At 46.7% G+C, this 19,233-nt stretch overlaps 1 non-coding gene across 1 annotated transcript; it reads left to right on the top strand.

Moving 5' to 3' along the window:
• Window positions 1–17,765: 17,765 nt before the first annotated feature.
• LOC136154933 (U6 spliceosomal RNA) lies at window positions 17,766–17,867 on the top strand. The gene has a single exon (XR_010660629.1). It is a non-coding gene; the product is annotated as a U6 spliceosomal RNA (small nuclear RNA).
• The last annotated feature ends 1,366 nt before the right edge of the window (window positions 17,868–19,233 follow it).

Below are 19,233 nucleotides of genomic sequence, written 5' to 3'. Positions count from 1 at the left end.
CTTTATTGGTGGCTCAGCGGTCAGGAATCCACCTGCCCATGCAGGGGGGGGGGAGCATCGGTTTGACTCCTGGTCCGGGAAGAAGCCACATGCCATGAGGCAAGTAAGACTGTGCATCATGACTACTGACGCCCAAGAGACTTGGGCCCGGCAACAAGAGAAGCTACCGCAATGAGAAGCCCGCCTACAGCAACCAGAGAGAGGCCCCTGCTCGCAGCTACAGAAAGCCTGTGCGTGGCAACAAAGGCCCACCACAGTCCAAAAAGAAAGTAAATAAATCTTTAAAAAAAAAAAAAAGGAATGCATGAAAAGGTTGATGGCTGACATGGTGAGGCTTCGCTAGGGAGGACAGGGCAAGCTCCCAAGAGAAGATACAGAAAGGCTTGAAGCGGGGAGCAGGGAAAAGGCAGGACAGCTTCTAGGAGTTGAGGGGGTGAGCCTGGAGTGAGGGGTCCTGAATACAGGTGGTTGCCTGCATAGTTTAAGCCCCGTCATCAGCCTGCCCCGCTGTGGACAGAAGAGGACCTGAGCATGATCAGCGGTCTAATGTGAACAGTCGAGCCAACTGTTCATCAAAGTGCTTTTCCTAAATTTCATCTTGGCTGCACTGTCCAGCATGTGGGATCTCAGTTCCCTGACCAGGAGTCAAACCCAGGCCCTCTGCACTGGAGGCGTAGAGCCATAACCACTGGACCACCAGCAAAAGCCCTGCAGAGCGCCTCCTTCGTGCAGGTTAAGGAACTGAGTCACAAGGATTCACCTCGTTGCCAGGGATCAAAAGTCAAGCCAACCTCTCCAGAAACAAGCCAGCATCAGACTTGACTACCTGATGGCTTCATTGGAAGGACTGATGCTGAAGCTGAAGCTCCAATGTGTTGGCCACCTGATGCGAAGAGCTGACTCATTGGAAAAGACCCTGATGCTGGGAAAGATTGAAGGCAGGAGGAGAAGGGGACAACAGAGGATGAGATGGTTGGATGGCATCACCATCTCGACGGACATGAGTTTGAGCAAACTCTGGGAGTTGGTGAAGGACAGGGAGGCCTGGCGTGCTGCAGTCCATGGGGTCGGAGAGAGTCGGACATGAGTGAGTGACCAAACAACAATTAACAACGTGGGCCCCAGCTTAAGCTTGTGCCAACTTTTTCCATATTCAGGGAAGATCAGGAGAATAGCAAAGCGTTGCTGGTGATCTCCCCTGCAGGTGAGATCTTGAAAGGCACATTCAAGGGCTGGGAGATCTTTGAGAGAGACATCACACAACGCCGACCACATCAGAGGATGTGGACAGACTGGAAATCCAAGAACGAGGACTCAATCTATTACAAGACACAAGTCAGCATCTCCAGCTTCTGTGGTGATACCTCACATTATACACAAGCCTTCTATGTAAGGATTTCGCTTCTTTTTTTTTTAAAGGCATTTTTTACGACGTCCCAGGTGGCTCAGTGGTAAAGTATCTGCCTGCCAATGCAGAAGACATGGGTTTGATCCCTGGCTCGGGAAGATCCCACATATGCCATGGAGTCACTAAGCCGGAGCCCCACAGCTATTACCTGAGTCTCTGCTCCGGGGCTCGGGAGCCACAAGTACTGAGTCCAGATGCTGCCACTACTGAAGCCCGTGTACCTGAGAGGCCTTGCTCTGAGCAAGCCACTCAATGAGATGCCCACCCATCACAATTAGCAGCCCCTGTTCAGTGCAACTAGAGAAAGCTCGGGCAGCATGAAGACCTGACACAGCCAATAAATAAATAAAATCACACACACACACACACACACACACACACACACACGTACATATTTCTATGAGCCAATGGATGTTGGCAATCTGATCTGTGGTTCCTCTGTCTTTTCTAAATCCAGCTTGCACATCTGGAATTTTTCAGTTCACGTACTGTTGAATATATAAATCTGTCTGTCTAAAAAAAAAAAAATTGCCTTTTTTTTTTTTTTAATAGAATTTCCCTGGAGGTCCAGGGGTCAACAGTCAATACTTCCAACACAGTGGGGTGTGAGTTCAATCCCTGGTTGGGGAACTAAGATCCCACCTGCCTTGCAGTGTGACCAGAAAATGAAAAAACACGTTTTTAAAAAAGAGGCATTTTTACGCCTCAAATTAAGCACGCCTGTTCTCTGCAAGGATGCCTTGATAACTAGCTTTTGTGTACCAGGACTGTGGCTTCCATGACTCCAGGGAAGATAGTTTCAAAGCTCCAAATTAGCATACTATTATTATTATTTAACAAACAATGATCGTTATCAGCTCCTCCTCTCAAAGTCAGCTGGCTTGCTTTCCAGACAGCGAGAGGCTTCCAGAGACAAGGGTCCTCCACTGAAGAGTTCCCCTCCAAGAAGCAGTAAATAGAGATCAAGGACACCAGCCAAGGACTTCACTATCTGAGACGCCTCTTACCACCAGCTTACAGCTTCTCTTAATACGGGGGACGAGAGACCTTCAACTGTCATTCCCCACAACTCATTCATCTTCGGCCGTTGCGAAAGCCAATTAGTCAACATAAGTGTGAGCGACGTCACTGGCAGATCCTCTCTCTTGTCATTAAACCTCCTTCTAAAGTGTTTAAAGGACCCTTTGAATATAGCTCCAAGGAAAGAAAGCAGCAGGCTACGCTTCCACCATCTGAGAAATTGCTTTATAACACTTTCCTCCCAGCAGACATGCACTCAAGACAGTTCAACAGGCATCTGTGCTAGGCACTGGGCCTGGCATGTAAAATACGTATTGTACTTTAAGTCGCTCAGTCGTGTCCAACTCTTTGTGACCTCACGGACTGTATGTAGCCTGCCAGGCTCCTCTGCCCATGGGATTCTCCAGGCAAGAACACTGGAGTGGATTGTCACTGCCTCCTCCAGGGGAGCTTCCCAACCCAGGGATCGAAGCCAGGTCTCCCACATTGCAGGAGGATTCTTTACCAGCTGAGCCAGCAGGGAAGCCCAAGAATAGTGGAGTGGGTGGCCTATGCCTTCTCCCGGGGATCTTCCCAATCCAGGGATTGAACCCAGGTCTCCTGCATTGTAGGCAGATTCTTTACCCGCTGAGCCACCAGAGAAGCCCATGTAAAACAAATATATACACCGATGAATAAGCTGGTAGATAAACATGCAAGCTCAAAAGGATAAACTTATTTTATACTAAAGGAACGTGCGTGATGCTAATAGGAAGAGCCGCCAACTCATACCACTCCAGGGATGAAATTCAACTCATCATCACTCAGCCCTTAAGACTCTTCCTTCATCGATATCTCCTGAAGGTTTGCTTATTTCATTTACTATGGATGGACATTTGAGTGGGCTTCTTCTTTAAAAGTGAAAGTCGCTCAGTCTTGTCCAACTCTTTGCGACCCCGTGGACTATACTATATGGAGTTCTCCAGGCCAGAATACTGGAGTGGGCTGCCATGCCCTTCTCCAGGGGATCTTCCCCACCTGGGGATCAAACCCAGGTCTCCTGCATTGGAGGCGGATTCTTCACCAGCTGAATCACCAGGGAAGCCCAAGAATACTGGAGTGGGTAGCCTATCCCTTCTCCAGGGGATCTTGAGGGGATTATAAATAGTGCTGTTAAAAAAATTCCTTTCCATGTCAATGTGGATGAAACGTGGATTTCTAAGCATGGAATTGCTCAGCGTTTAGGGCATACGTTCTACTTTAGGGGGGATGGCTGAGCAATTTTCCTTCCTGACCAATTTATATCCCATGAGAGAGTTCCCGTTGCTCCACCCCTTCACAAGCACTTGCTGTTGTCTCATTTTTTGGTTTGTTTGTTTGTTTGAGATTCTGGTGGTTATACAGTCCTATCACACCATGTTTTCAATCTGCCTTCTCCTGATGACTAATAAACTTCAGAAGCTTTTAATGTTTACTGGTTATTTAGATACTCTTTGGACTTCCCTTGGGGCTCAGCTGGTCAAGAATCTGCCTGCAATGCAGGAGACCTGGATTCAATCCCTGGGGTTTATTATTATTGTTTTTTGTTTATTATTATTGCTTTTATTTTGGGGTGCACCATGCAGCTTTCGGGATCTAACTTTCCTGACCAGGGATTGAACCCCAGGCCCATGGCAGTGTAAGAGCTGAGTCCTGACCACTGGACAGCTAAAGGGATTCCCCAAACGGTCTGATTGGAGAGTGTCTATTCGGGAACTTCCCTGGGAGTCCAGTGGTTAAGACTGTGCTTCCACTGCATGGGACAAAGGTCAATCTCTGGTTACAGAACTTAAGACCCCAGCTGGTGTAGTCAAAAAAAAAGAAAGAAAGAAAAGTGTCTATTCAGGCCCACATTTCAATAGAGTTTTCTACATTTTTGATACTGACATATATTGTTTATACATCTAGCATATATATATATGTATGTATATACATACACATATTATATATATATTAATTTATATATCTCTCACTCCTTTAAGTGAGTTTCTTTAAGGGGTTTTTAAGGGGCTTCTTTAAGTGAGCTTCCTTTAAGGGGCTTCCCTGATGGCTCAGCTGGTAAAGAATCCACCTGCAATGTGGGAGACCTGGGTTCGATTCCTGGGTTGGGAAGATTCCCCCCTGGAGAAGGGAAAGGCTACCCACTCCAGTATTCTTGGGCTTCCTTGGTGGCTCAGCTGGAAAAGAATCTGCCTGCAATGTGGGAGACCTGGGTTCAATCCCTGGGTGGGGAAGATCCCCTGGAGAAGGGAGAGGCTACCCACTCCAGTATTCTGGCCTGGAGAACCCCATGGGCTGTATAGTCCATGGGGTCGCAAACAATCAGACACCACTGAGCGACTTTCGCTTCACTTCACTCTTTCAATGTTGTCTTTTGAGGAACAGAAGCTGTAAATATTTTTTGTTTTGATTGTGCTATAATTTGAACCTCCCCGCCCATGAGTCCTCAAAAACACTCATCTCAGCCACAGTCTTTCATGAACGCATCCACAAGCGTTTCCTACAAATCGCACCTTGTATACTGGTTTGTTACAGCGTCACACGGGGAACCTAATCTCCACCCCAGAAGGACTGTCTGTCTTCTTTATCACAGTAGGAGCATAATAACTCCTGGGTTTAACTTTTAATACATGTGAAGACTTAAAACAACACTCGTTGTTACCATTAAAAGCAAATCAGCGGGAAGCTTACAATATTGGAAATCAGAGGATAATTTCATACCAAATGAATACCTCCTCCATGCACTAAAGGTAGTTTTTGTTCCATAGATAGAGCCCAAATTTACCTGGATTACTCATCAGACAGACGCACCAAGTGGCAGTCAATTTGCTATTATTCACACATCTATCTGGGTTTGCCCCTAGGAAAGTGTAATTAGAAAGATGGTCGCTCTTAAGATGGTTTCCCAGGTGGCTCTGTGGTAAAGAAGATGCCTGCAAGTGCAAGAGATGCAAGCTCAAACCCTGGCTCGGGAAGATCCCCTGGAGAAGGAAAGGGCAACCCACTCCAGGATTCTTGCCTGGGAAATCCCAAGGACAGACGAGCCTGGTGGGGCGGGGGTGGCGGGCTACAGTCCACGAGGTTCGCAAAGAGTCAGACGTGACCGAGCAACTATACCGACAACATCAAGCTCTTGAAATGCTAGGTCAAGGAAGACCCTCAGCTTAGCTTTTCACCATCAGGATGCTCGAGAGCTCATTTGACAGGGAAAGTATCCAGCTGGTCCAGCAGTGAAAAGAGAAAGGAAAAAATGAAGGATGGTATCATCTTGGGTAGCAAAAAAAATAAAGGCTGAGCCGATGCTGGGGAGGTTGAGGATCTGGGTGGGAAGACATGACAGGCAGTTTTAAAATTTTATTTTTTTCTTTTTGGCTGTGTCATGTCGCATATGGGATCTTACTTCCCCAATCGGGGATCAAACCAAGCAACCCCCTGCAACAGAGGCTCAGAGCCTTAACTACTGGACCACCAGGGAAGTCTTATAAAGACAAAGCAACTGACAAGAGAAAAGAACGACTGTTGATTACTAGCCCTCATCACTTCCCCAGAACAGGTGTCCAAGAGGGGTGATCGATCACTCAGGGCTTACGGAACAGGGGTGATCGCTCAGGGTTTACAGAGTCGGCAAATGCAGAAAAGAAGGGCTGGCTTACATCAGAGGACGATAAACTCTGGTAACTGACAGGAGACAGAAACTTCAGGACAAGGTGAGGTTTATGGGATAAAAGGGAGGGTATTAAGGCAGTTTTACAAATGTCTAATACACTCCAACTTTTGATCTTGGCGTAACCCCGGGACAACAGCTGTGGCCGGCTATGCCTGGATTAGCCTTCACCAAGAAAAGAGTCGTGCACGGATGTGAGAGCTGGACCGCAAAGAAGGCTGAGCACAGAAGAATTGAGGCTTTCAAACTGTGGTGCTGGAGAAGACTCGTTAGACTCCCCTGGACTGCAAGGAGATCCAACCAGTCCATCCTAAAGGAAATCAACCTTGAAGATTTCATTGGAAGGACAGATGTTGAAGCTGAAACTCCAATACTCTGGCCACCTGAAGTGAAGAACTGACTCATAGGAAAAGACCCTGATGCTGGGAGGGATTGGGGGCAGGAGGAGAAGAGGATGATAGAGGATGAGATGGCTGAATGGCATAACTGACTCGATGGACATGTGTTTGAGCAAACTCCAGGAGCTGGTGATGGACAGGGAGGCCTGGCATGCTGCAGTCCATGGGGTCACAAAGAGCCAGACATGACTCAGCGACTGAACAATATCTCCTTCTGGGCATGCTTCTCCTCCCTCCTCTTCAGGAGTATCTCTCCACGGGGGAGAGATTCCAGATGCTCATACTGAGGTCCACCTATCTCCTGCCTCACCAGGGCCTAGTCAGTGGTCAGGTTCCCAAGGCACCGTTTGAGACCGAGAAGGACCCTGCGGGGTTCCTGGGCACCGGGCCTTTCTGGGTCCCCCCCAACCCCCGATTTCTTTGGTTATAGGACACAGCCTTCATTCAGCCTGATGTAGGAGATGGATGGGCTCCAGGTTAGGCATTTACAGACAGCCTGCTGTTTGCATTTCCTGAGACAAGAGACAGCTGAGTTCCAGTTGGGGCATTTACCGTTAGCCTCCTAATGGCCCCGTGGAAATGGCAGTGACAACAGAAGCAGGGTAAATGGCCAGCCTTTGGCTCTTGCAAACACCTCAAGGTAAGAGTCACGCGCAAAGGCAGAGAGGCAAAACGTTGTCTGAGTAAAGGATTAAGGGATCTCCGTGCCCCTCTGCCCTCTCTGGGGACAAAGGAGAGAACACACACATGTGGAAAGGCTGCTTGAGGGTCAAAAGTTAGGGGCCAAGGCCGGCCCATAGCGAGTCATGTTGCTCCCAGAAGCCTGCACTGCAAGATCCATCTTGGCTGGCGGGTGCGCGGGCACCCAGGGGAGGGTCCCAGGGTGGGTCGGGTGTGGACAGAGAAAGCAGGCGCTTGGCCGGAAGGAAGACAAACCAGATACTTGGCTGGAAGGAAGACAAAGACCCGGAAGAACTGACCTATATAAATACATGCCTTAACCACCTCTGTGCACTCTGGTTCGCGAGGGCGGATGCCCACACCCTTTCTCTCTGGGTGTGCGCCTCTCTGCCTTGCTCTAAAACTAAATGAGCTGCTTTGTTTGTGGCCTCCCACTCGTTGCTGTCTCAAAGAATCATCGTTGCACCCACATTGATAGTTTCGGCCTCCGCGATAACCGCATTTTTCACCGGCGTGGGGGTTAGAGATTCAGGGAGAAACAGCTCCGAGCCTCTAAGCCCTTGCTGGTCTGGTGGCTAGGATTCCTGTTTTTTCATCCGGGCTGCCCAGGTTCGGTTCCTGGGCAGCGGAAATCAAGATCTGGCCTCAGGCCACTGCTCACTGCCTGAGATTGAAACTACCTGAGTTTGAGTTCCAAAGGGCAGATCAAAGCCGTGGCTAATTAGGGAAGGGAAGGGATGGGAGACCAGGAAGGAATAAAGAGCCAAGAGCAGGCTTGAGGCATTGTCCTGGTTCCCCATGATGGGATACACACGACGATACCTTTGAGCTATTTTGCAGATACTGAAACCCCCTCCAAATGGAACAGGTTGACGACTAATGAGGGTATGCTGTCCACACACGTGTAAACCCCAAACCACTTGGACCTCAACGATGATGATGCTGACTCCTAGTTACCTCACCAGCAACCCATCAAAGGAAGGTCCACCAGCTGATCACGCCCTCTTTGAACCATTATTGCTGTAGCCACGCGTTCCGGGAAACAGACTCACTCAGAAGGACCATGCAGATCGTGGAGTGCAGTTGATTACACTGGTGGGCCCAAGGCAGAGTCTCCTCTTAGCCAAGGACCCCGACCAGTTTTTGTGAAAACCTCATATACCCTAAGTGTACGTGCCTAAACCCGCCTCCCCAAATGCCCCAAAACTAATCTGAACAAAGGAAAAGAAAGATCAGTCAAAGTTAACCTGTGATTCGTATGCCTTAAGCCTAAGTAGTGAACAGTGGACAATCATCAATAGGCCTGTGGTCATACCCCAATAAGCAGAACAGAATGTTTGACTCTATTCAGTTACACAGATAATTAGGTTATTCTTTTAGCTGACAGAGAGTCTAGGTAAGAGTTCTGGGGCTCTTTTGTGGTGGGGGCCGGGGGCTTGGTTTTCCAGTTGGTATGTCATTTCCATAGATAACTGGTCATAGACCTCAAAGTCCACAGTCCGGCCCAAGATGTGGTCCTGCTTTCGAGATAGAGCCTGTTCTGTCTCTTTCCTCCTTCAGTATGATGAAACTTCTCACTATCCTCTCCAAGTAGGCACACATAGCTTTTTCAAGGCAGGAGCCCGCTGTATCCCCCTTTGCCTGGCCCAACAATAAAAGCCTCTCTTTTCTGTCTCCTTCACCCGAAACTCTGTCCCTGACGTTTGACTTGGCACCGGTGTACAGAAAAGCTGAGCCATCAGCATCCGTTTCTGACCGCTTTTGACCAATTGGAGGCATCAGTGAGGGGCTTCCCTGGTGGTCCGTAGGTAAAGAATTTTCCTGTATTGCAGGAGACCCGGGTTCAATCCCTGGGTTGGGGGAAGATCCCCTGGACAAGGGAATGGCAGCCCACTCCAGTAAAGTTGCCTGGAGACTCCCAGGGACAGAGGAGCCTGGCGGGTTACAGTCCAGGGGGTCGCAAGTGTCAGACACGACTGAGTGACCAAAAGACCCCCTCCAGGGACATGGAAACTGCTTCTAAAGCTCCTCTTCCATTTTCACCAGGGAAGAAGCCCTTTGGCATGCCCACTCAACACTGTAGGTAGCTGCCCTCTTGATTCCTGCAAAACGACCCCTCCTTCTGTTGGGGATATAGGAAGCTCTTAAAGAGAAGCGCCGGCCCAAGTAACAGACAAAAATAGCTCAAACCCGAGTGCTTCATGACAGCTTTGCAAGAGCCTTGAAACGGTTTCAATTATATAGTAGCGCAGGTTTCCCGAGAAGTGGGGCAATTTGTAGGCGAGCTATTCTCTGATGTCAGATTATAGTACAAGCAAAGCAATTAGCTTGAAAGGGCTTCAGAGGACCAGGGTGGAGCAAAGGTAAGCTATCCAGAGACAGGAAGGCAGTCTTCAGGATGCTGAGGCAAAGTCCAAGGGCAACAATCAATAGCCTGTACTTGGGTCAACAATAGATGGGTTTGCATAATTGTAGCCTCAAATTTTAGGTTCCCGGGTGAAGCCTGTGGTTGAGTTCTGTGCTTCCTAGGAATGAAGCTGCTGACCAAGCGCCCAACCCCATCCCACCCCTCAGCCATGGACAATCCAAGAGCTATGAGCTGTTTTCCCCACATAAATGGCATTTTTTCGGGGACATCCCTGGTGCTCCAGTGGCTAAGACTCCGCGCTCCCAACGCAAAGGGCCTGGGTTCAACCCCTGGTCAGGGAACTAGATCCCACGTTGATGTTCAGTCACTCAGTTGTGTCCGACTCTTTGCGACCCCATGGACGGCAGCACGCCAGGCCTCCCTGTCCACCACCAACTCCCGGAGCTCACTCAAACTCATGTCCATGGAGTCAGTGATGCCATCCAACCATCTCATCCTCTGCCTTCCCCTTCTCCCGCCTTCAATCTTTCCCAGCATCAGGGTCTTTTCTAATGAGTCAGTTCTTTACATCAGGTGCCCAAAGCACTGGAGCTTCATCTTCAGCATCAGTCCCTCCGATGAATATTCAGGACTGATTTCCTTTAGGATTGACTGGTTAGATCTCCTTGCTGTCCAAGGGACTCTCAAGAATTTTCTCCACCACCACAGTTTGAAGGCATCAATTTTTCAGCACTCAGCCTTGTTTATGGTCCAACTCTCACATCTGTACGTGACTGCTGGAAAAACCATAGCTTTGACTAGGTGGACCTTTGTTGGCAAAGTGATGTCTCTGCTTTTTAATACACTGTCTAGGTTTGTCATTGCTTTTCTTCCAAGGAGCAAGCGTCTTTTAATTTCATGGCTACAGTCACCATCTGCAATGATATTGAAGTACAAGAAAATAAAACTTGTCACTCTTTTCACTTTCTCCCCTTCTATTTGCCATGAAGTGATGGGACCAGATGCCATGATCTTAGCTTTCTGAAAGCTGAGTTTTAAGCCAGCTCTTTCACTCTCCTGATTCACTTTCACCAAGAGGCTCTTTAGTTCCTCTTCGCTTCCTGCCATGAGAGGGGTACATCTGCATATCTGAGGTTATTGCTGACTGTGGCTCAGATCATGAGCTCCCTTTTGCAAAATTCAGGCTCAAATTGAGAACAGGAGCGAAAACCACTACACCATTCAGGTATGACCTAAATCAAATACCTTATGGTTGATTATACAGAGCAGGCAACAAATAGATTCAAGAGACTAGATCTGATAGACAGAGTGCCTGAAGAACTACAGACAAAGGTTTATAACATTGTACAGGAGGTGGTAACCAAAACCATCCCCAAGAAAAAGAAATGCAAACTGTCAAAATGGTTGTCTGAGGAGGCCTTACAAATAGCTGAGAAAAGAGGAGAAGCGAAAGGCAAGGGAGAAAGGGAAAGATAAACCCAACTGAATGCAGAGTTCCAGAGAATAGCAAGGAGGGATAAGAAAGCCTTCCTCAGTGATCAGGGCAAAGAAATAAAAGAAAACAACAGAATGGGAAAAACCAGAGATCTCTTCAGGAAAATTAGAGACACCAAGGGAATATTTCATGCAAAGATGGGCACAATAAAGGACAGAAATGGCATGGACCTAATAGAAGCAGAAGATATTAAGAAGAGATGGCAAGAATACACAGAGGAACTATACAAAAAAAATCTTCATGACCCAGATAACCATGAAGGTGTGATCACTCACCTAGAGCCAGACATCTTGGAATGCGAAGTCAAGTAGGCCTTAAGAAGCATCACTACGAACAAAGCTAGTGGAGGTGATGGAATTATAGCTGAGCTATTTCAAATCCTGAAAGATGATGCCATTAAAGTGCTGCACTCAATATGCATTTCATGCAAAAGAAGTGCACAATAAAGGTCAAATCTCACGTATTGCAACTAAAAGGTCCTGCATGCCCCAACCAAGACTTGAAGCAGCCAAATAAATAAATAAAATAAATTTTAAAAAGAGCAAGTTGTTGTTATTTCACATATACACATACGTTGGGACTTACAGGGAAGCTATTCAAACCAGTAGACACTTAAGTCATTTCTGATAACCATCGTATTCATGCTTTGAAAGAGAAAAGAGAGAAAGTGAAGTCTCACTCAGTCGTGTCTGACTCTTTGCAACCCCATGGACTGTAGACCACCAGGCTCCTCCGCCTATGGCATTTTCCAGGCAAGAATACTGGAGCGGGTTGCCATTTCCTTCTCCAGGGGATCTTCCTGAGCTGGGGATTGAACCTGGGTGTCCCGCATTGTAGGCAGACACTTTACCATCTGAGCCACCAGGGAAGCCCATTCATGCTTTGAACACATTCAAAATCCACTTGACTTTCAAACCTATCATATCATATTGATTTTATCCCTTAATCTTTACTAAGGGTAAATGAAGACTGTTGAAGATGACTAACGTAAATCTGGGGGGCAGGGAAAACAACTAAGCAAGTGTTAAGATTTATGTCACCACGTGCTTTTTGTGTAGAATAGATCTTTATCAAATGGCAGATCTTTATCAAACGCTCAGTGATATCAATTCAGTAAAGTAGCAGCATTCTCCTTCGTAGGATCCAAGCAGGAGGGAAAGATGAAATGTTAGCATACTGATGGTGAGGACGTTTGAAAAGAGATGGAAAAAGACCAACGTTCCTATGAAAGAAAGCGCTGTTTGGAGGAAGCTAAGTAAGACAAGGCTTCTCAGGGGGCACCGTGGTAAAGAATCTAGCTGCCAAGCAGGAGATGCGGGTTCAACCCCTGTGTTGGGAAGATCTCTTGGAAGAGGGAAGGACAACCCACTCCAGTATTGTTGCCTGGAGAATTCCATGGACAGAGGAGCCTGGCGGGCTACAGCCCATGGGGGTGCAAAGAGTCGGATGCGACTTAGTGATGGAACACAAGTAAGATGGAGGAGTTAGGCAACCGGAATTCACTTGGCACTGGAAGGAGTTAGATTTATGTGCTATGTTTTTACCGGTTAAATCAAGCCCTTCATAAAAACGTCGAGGCCCTAGCGATATTACAGGGAAGAGACACGGACAGCTTTTGGGCCCTGAAGGTACATATTTCCAGGTGTTTTGCATACCTGTTTGCAGGGCCTCTGGCTCCTCCTTTTCATCTGTTCCCATGTACCATCCACCCATATTCACTGGGGGTATCAATGAGGGATGTCAAGGAACACGTTCTTCATTCTTCGTCAAGGCCTTTGTCTGCATAGGCAGTGTCATCTTCTCTTCTATTTCCCCACTGACTTGTTCACCTCTGGGTTTGGTTTACAGAGAGCAGTGTCTCACCCACCACAGACGTTCCTTTAAGCGAAAACAAGGAAGAAGGGACTTCTCTACTGGTCCAGGGGCTCAGACGCCGAGCTACAAATGAGCAGGGGGCCCGGTCTGATCCCCGGCCGGGTGGCGCTAGTGGTGAAGAACCCGCCTGCCAAGGCAGGAGATGTAAGACACAGGGGTTTGATCCCTGAGTTGGGAAGATGCCCTGGAGAAGGAAGTGGTAACCCACTCCTATATTCTTGCCTGGGAAGTCCCAATGGACAGAGGAACCTGGCGGGCTAGAGTCCACGGGGTCACAAAGAGTCAGACACAACTCACGCGTCTTACCACGCACACACAGGGAACTAGAGTCCATATGCCGCAACTCAAGAGTTTACACGTCGCAATGATCAAAGATTCTGTGTGCTGCAACTAAGAGCTGGCACGGCCAAATGAATCACTCTTTTTTAAAAATTCAAGGAAGAAATTTTGCTGCCTCCTCCATCCCCAAGGTCTACTTCCTGGCAATGGGAAACCGGGTTATCAGTCACCAGAGGTCAAGTTAGGACCAAGTTCCTTGGTACAGGCCAGCGCCCCCGTTAAACACTCAAGAGTTCCAAAGGCTGGCAAATCTCATCCAGGAGAAGCCCTATTGTGCCCTGGAATCGGCAGAACATTCACCAGGGAAACTGTTTCTAATCCCACCCTTTCATAACCCTAGTTGAGACAGGACTCTGAGAGAATGTAGGAAAGGATACAGGCTTTTGGAGAAGGTTCCATGACATGAAGACATGGCTTTTGAGGGGCCTCTGAGCTGTTTGTGGACTTGCCAGATGCCTCGATTGGTAAAGAATAAGCCTGCAATGCAGGAGACCTGGGTTTGATCCCTGGGTTGGGAAGATCCACTGGAGGATGGAATGGCCATCCATTCCAGGATTCTTGCCTGGAAGATCCCTTAGACAGAGAGGAGCGTGGCGGGGCTACAGTCCATGGAGTCACAAACAGCCAGACACAGCTAAGTGATTAAACCACCACTCAAGGCGCAGACGCTGGGGCATGAAATGAAGGGGACTCATAGGAAAGACAAATTCTATCTCATGTCATCATCTTCGCATCCTTGTGAAGCCGCTCAGTCGTGTCCGACTCTTTGCAACCCCGTGGACTGCAGCCTCCCAGGCTCCTCCGTCCATGGGATTCTCCAGGAAAGATTACTGAAGTGGGTTGCCATTCCCTTCTCCAGGGGATCTTCCCAAACCAGGGACTGAACCCAGGTCTCCCACTTTGCAGGCAGATGCTTTACACTCTGAGCCCCCCGGGAAGCCCATTCTTTGCAGAACTATGCAGAACTAGCATTCTTTAAGGGATCATTAAATTGTCTCTCTCTCCAAGGCGATACAATCATTTAATTTACATCAACAAAAGCTTTGAGTCAGCTAAACTTTTTTCCTGAGTTTGACACAAATAATTCAAGCTTTTTCAACCTGCATCTCTGTTCAAAGAAATAGTTCTCTTTATGTCAAATGAGATTTTTTGAAAAAGAAAGCCAATTTCTTTGTCCAGATGACACAATCCTAGCTCATTTTATACTCTTCCCCCCCCCATTCTCTTAAAATGACTATTATTTTTAAAATGAGATGGATACAACGCCATGCTGTGAAACAAATGCTGTCAATAGACATTATTATCACAAAACAGGAATGTAAGAAAAAAAGTTGATGGTGAGATCTACAGCTTGCTTAAAAACAGTAGCAAAAAATAGTTCAAAGCTTATGCTGTTTGTTGCTGGCTGTTTTGTGGGAAAACGTTTTATCTGCCCCCAAACTATGCAGCTTGGGCTTATTTCTATTGTGTTTGTTGTCAGATTTTTGTCTACTGGATTTCTTAAAATTCAAAAGAGGATTATACTACATTTATAATTGTACCTATAAATATGCTAGCTGAAAGCTTTTATTTTCTGCCTCCCTTGGGGGATAAAAGACATCACTTGGAGGATATTCTCTGCATAAATTCATATTTTCTTCTATTTTTTCTACTGAGATCAACTCTTCCCTCTTTCCATCAAGCCTGTCTTCATCTTCCCCTTTTTGGTCATGATCCTAATTTTACTTGAGTCCTCAACCGTCTGTACCGAAATGACAGCTGTGTTTAATATTGGAATATCAACATGTCAAAAAAGCTTCACTCCAAAAAAGATGACATTTCTGTGTACTGACTTTGGAGAGTCAGCTCTGAGTGCCATTTATTTTTTAATCTAGTGATATCGGGGGTGTTTATAAATGCTCAAGATTTTTTGCTTTCTTTCTTTTTTTTTTTTTTTTTTTGGCTTCACCACGCCAGCCTGTTGAATCTTGGTTCCCTGACCGGGGATCAAACCTGCGCCCCTACATTGGAAGGTGAAGACTTAACTATTGGACCACCAGGGAAGTTTCCTCAAGATGCCTTTAACTATAGTTCCTTCTTGCTCAGACATAACCAGGAACTGTGTACCATCCTCAGAGATCTCAGGGTTTGTGATATGATGAAATCCATTGTGGACATATATTAAACAAGAAAGGACTCAACTACTTAAGAACTCATAATGTCAAGAGCTTTGATAACTTCCCAGGAAAAGATGCTTTAAAACAGAATTTTTTTTTTAAAGATTAAAAAAAAAAAAAAGGGAACAGTCTTTAAAGTCTCTGTTGAATTTGTTACAACATTGCTTCTCGTTTTATGTTTCCGGTCTGTGAGCCATGTGTCATTTTAGCCGCATGACCAGAGATCAAACCGTCACCCCCTCCACTGGAAGATGAAGTTCCAACCACTGGACCTATTTGGGGGAAATTCTCCCCCCAAATAGGATTTCTCATGGGTGGTAACCTCTGAGACCAGGCAGAGATTTTGGAATGTCCACTTATGCCCTGCAAGTTACATGCGACTAAATGCTGACCTTAAACTCATCATCCACAGAAAGCATTACAGAGTGTTCCCTTCCTTCACAATTTCCCCCAAAGACACTGCAGTCACAATAAGCTAGGTCACAGGACAGTGTCTACTCTAAAATATAAACTCTAAAATCTCGCTGGTGTAGGGACTTGTCTGGTGGACCAGCGGTTAAGACTTCGACTTCCAGTGCAAGGGATGTGAGTTTGATCGCTGGGCGGGGAGCTAAGATCTCACATGCCTTGCAGCCAAAGAATTAAAAAAGAAAACAAACTCCACTGAAGAACAAACAAACACACACACACAAAAAAAAAAACACAAAAAACCCACTGAAGAAATATTGTAACGAAATTAATAAAGACTTCTAAAATGGTTCACATAAAAAAAAAAATCTTAAAATCTCACCGGTGCAAAATGCTTAGTTCTTCCTCATTCTCTCTCCCCGCTGTGGTTGGCAGACAGGTTCAGCTCATCCTTGTGACTCACAGACCTGACCGATGGAGGCTCTGCGATCTCACGATGCCCGCTTTTCAAAATGAGGCTCGGTAATAGCAGGATGATTAAAGAGGCAGGCAGAGGTGATGAGCTCAGCCCAGAAGTGGTGTCTGTCATCAACTCTCCCTTGTGTTCCCATCACGAAAAGTCTGAACTAGCCACCTGAGCAAATGTACCTTCAAAGGCTTCTCCCTGCAGAAGTAGAGGAGAAGCCACATGCGGGAATATCTATAACGCCTGCCCCGATGCTGGGAAAGCCAGAAGGCAAAAGGAAAAGAGGGCGACAGAGGACGAGATGGTTGGATGGCCTCATCAACGGACATGAGTTTGAGCAGACTCAGAGAGGCAGTGAAGGACAGGGAAGCCTGGCGTGCGGCGGTCCCTGGGGTCCCAAAGACTCGGACAGAACTGAGCAAGTGAACACCACCACTTGGGGGGAAGGAGAATTCAGCATGCCTGTACCACAATAGCAAAAATAAACCATGAGTGCCCCGAAGTCCCTCACTTCAGGGCAAGGGTGGGATGATTTGAGAGATTGTCGTTGAACACGTATATTACCATAGGCGAAATAGATGACCAGGGCAAGTTTGATGCCTGAAGCGGGGTACCCAAAGCTGCTGCTCTGGGACAACCTAGAGGGATGGGGTGGGGAGGGAGGTGGGAGGGGGGTTCAGGATGGGGGGGAACACAAGTATCCCTGTGGCTGATGCATGTTGATGCATGACAAAAAAAAAAAAAACCATCACAATGTTGTAATTATTCTCCAAATAAAATAAATAATTTTAAAAACAACAACAAAGGATCAGTCACCTCTGAATTAATATAATTCACTTATACCAAGAGATGCTGAACCGTGCAAAATGGCCATGGCTGAATCTCGGCGATGCCATATTACAATCTGGCATAACAATATTTAGGGAAGGGTGGAAATGAGTCTAAAGTCATCTTCATTAATTAAATGCATCAGATCCTGCATTTCAGGAAAGCTCTGGAGAGACAGCGGCGACTTTATAAGGGAGAAAGCTGAAAATAATGAATCCCACTCTCCACCTCCTTCTTGAGAAACTGTGCGCTGGCTCGTATTTGTTTTAAGAACACCACATTTTGTGACCGCCGCCAGGAAGGTGAGACGAGAGAGGGACAAAAATCTAGGAGTGCGTTGTTGATTTTCTGACAATTTCCCATCTCCGTCTCCTTTTCTTAGTGGACACAGCGTGATCTGCTTCATGCAGAAAGTTCCATCCCAACGGGGATGTTTTTCCCAGCCCAGCTGTGTTGAGATTGGGTACCGTGGTGATTGAAGCAATATAACGCTTGTGGGATTACAGACGTGGACAAGAGCTCTTCAGGAGAAGATGGAACTCAGCTGGACACAGATTACAGGCTCTGTTTGCAGAGGATAAACCGTGTTTTGACCATCTCATTCAATGTCATGTAATACTTTCTCAAAAGGAGAGCACGGGGCTTCCTTCAGCAGCATATATACTAAAACTGGAACGATACAAAGATTAGCATGGCCCCTGGGCGACCATGGCATGGAAATTCGAAATTCGTGAAATGTTATATTAAAAAAAAAAAAAAGTCACAGCATGAAACATTTCCCCCCAAAAGGTATTCAAATTAAAATAGCAACTGCATCATTTTTTTTTTACACCATTTGATCTCAGAATTGTTACTGAAAACAAATATACATTTCAAAAGAAACAAAAGTAGCAAAAGTCGCAAAAGATGTCAGGCAAGGTTTGCTTTTACCATATTCTTTGCTAAGTCACTTCAGTCGTGTACGACTCTGTGCGACCCCATAGACGGCAGCCCACCAGGCTCCGCCGTCCCTGGGATTCTCCAGGCAAGGACACTGGAGTGGGTTGCCATTTCCTTCTCCAATGCAGGAAAGTGAATAGTGAAAGTGAAGTCGCTCAGTCATGTCCGACTCTTTGCGACCCCGTGGACTGCAGCCTACCAGGCTCCTCCGTCCATGGGATTTTCCAGGCAAGAGTACTGGAGTGGGGTGCCACTGCCTTCTCTGACCATACTCGATAAACATTAGCATTTTGAGATGAACAAATTCACATGCAAAGCTCAGTCGCTTTGCATAGATTGTAACATTGTGCCCAGATGATGCAAATTAAGATTGCTGGTTAATCCTGCTGGTATTTATAATCCTTTGGTGCAAAAGGTCAGCATCTTCTGCTGTGATTTTCTGATGTTGAGGGTCCAAAGTGGTATGCAGGGTTGACGTATTACAAGTTGACACTTTGTAGCGCAAATCCCTAAGGAGGTATCAGTTTATAGGTTTATTACACAGGTTTTTTCCTATATATCAAGGCCTTCCCTTGTGGCTCAGCTGGTAAAGAATCTGCATGCAATGTGAGAGACCTGGGTTTGATCCCTGGGTCAGGAAGATCCCCTGGCGAAGGGACAGGTTACCCACTCCAGCATTCTTGGGCTTCCCTTGTGGCTCAGCTGATAAAGAATCCGCCTGCAATGTGGGAGACCCTGGTTCGATCCCTGGGTTTGGAAGATGCCCTGGAGAAGGGAAAGGCTACCCATTCCAGTAGGCTGGCCTGGAGAATCCCATGGACTATGCAGTCCATGGGGTCGTAAAGAGTCGGACACGACTGAGCGACTTTCACTTTTTCACTTGCCTTTCACATACAGGTTTTTCCATGAATCAAAAGGCATATGCCTAGGGTTATGCAGTAGATGCTTGTGGAGATATTAACCAAAAACAAAAATAAAATACGTGGAAGGAGAGGAAAAGTTGCTTTACTTGCTTTAGTTGTCCGTATTAAGGGATGGCTGAAGTCAACGCCTTCCTGGGCTTGCAGACGAAAAGACATACAGATACGTGGGTGGATTTCATGTCAATTTCTAATCTTTTTTAACATAGACATCATCTGACTCAAGATGGACCCTAGAGACGGTCATACA

Source organism: Muntiacus reevesi, chromosome X, assembly GCF_963930625.1.
Source record: "Muntiacus reevesi chromosome X, mMunRee1.1, whole genome shotgun sequence".
NCBI classification, from domain to species: domain Eukaryota; kingdom Metazoa; phylum Chordata; class Mammalia; order Artiodactyla; family Cervidae; genus Muntiacus; species Muntiacus reevesi.
Note: the sequence above shows the minus strand (reverse complement) of the source record. Positions and strands in the feature narration are given on the sequence as shown.